We start from the raw sequence: 1,017 nt of genomic DNA on the forward strand, positions 1-1,017 counted from the left end.
AAAAAAAAAAAAAAGAGTCTCATGGATTTTCCTGCTTGGGCTGGCTTCAAACTGCAATTCTCATATTGAGGCCTCTTGAGTAGCTAGTATTATACCTGTGAGCCTCCAGCACCCAGCTCTTGATTTGGTTTTGTACAAAGATTACAGACAGTCCTTTTGTGGAATGGGAGTCCAGAAGGTAAGAAAGAGAAAAGGGGGAAATGTCACAATGTCTCCGGCTGGCCCACCATCCTGAGGCTACTGCCAGGGGAGTTTCTTGCCTGTTTTAGACAAGCCAAGGATAACCTGACAAATTGCCTAAAGGGAAGAGAAAAAAAAGGAGGGTTAGGGTTAACGCAATAGCTCCAAGACTCAGAGAGGGACAAGCCATTTTTTTCCTGAGTGACACTTTCTCTTTGTTAAATTAACTCTTTTGCTAAATAGACACTGTTAAATAAACTATTTCCTTACAGTAATTGCCTTCTCTGTTCCTGGACTTATTTCTATGTTGTCAGAGAACAAGAACCCACCGCACTCATGCATTGTTAGCCCAATGAGCTTCCTTCCCACAGCTTAGCACACTCCTCCTCTCTCCACAGCTTAGCATGCTCCCTTCTTAGGCAACACTAGGTCCATTTAGTAAAGGCAGTAAATAATCAACCTCCATACCTCCCACCACCCTTTGCCTTGAGATGGCACCCCTCTGGGGCAGCTACCACCATATAAGGCAGCAAGAGCCCCTTAGAGTGAGCTTCAGGTCTGGGCAGCTGCAGAGCCCCTTATCGACTACTTGGGCAGCAGTCATAAATCCTGGTCCACCATGATAAGGCCCCTGGTCCTCACATCCACACCAGGGTCTCTGCCTCCTAGCCCCTTCTAGCCCCTCCTAAACCTCAGTAGGTTTATAGGGCACCTCAAACAGTTCTTCTCATTTCTCACTTGTGAGAAGGGGTATTGCCAGTCCCTTGGCTGGCAATAAACCTTTTCTTTGTTCTTTGTACCTGGATGTCTGCAAAGTCTAATTTACTCTAACAGGCA

The sequence above is a fragment of the Dipodomys ordii genome, unplaced genomic scaffold, assembly GCF_000151885.1.
Source record: "Dipodomys ordii isolate 6190 unplaced genomic scaffold, Dord_2.0 Scaffold109, whole genome shotgun sequence".
Taxonomy (NCBI): Eukaryota; Metazoa; Chordata; class Mammalia; order Rodentia; family Heteromyidae; genus Dipodomys; species Dipodomys ordii.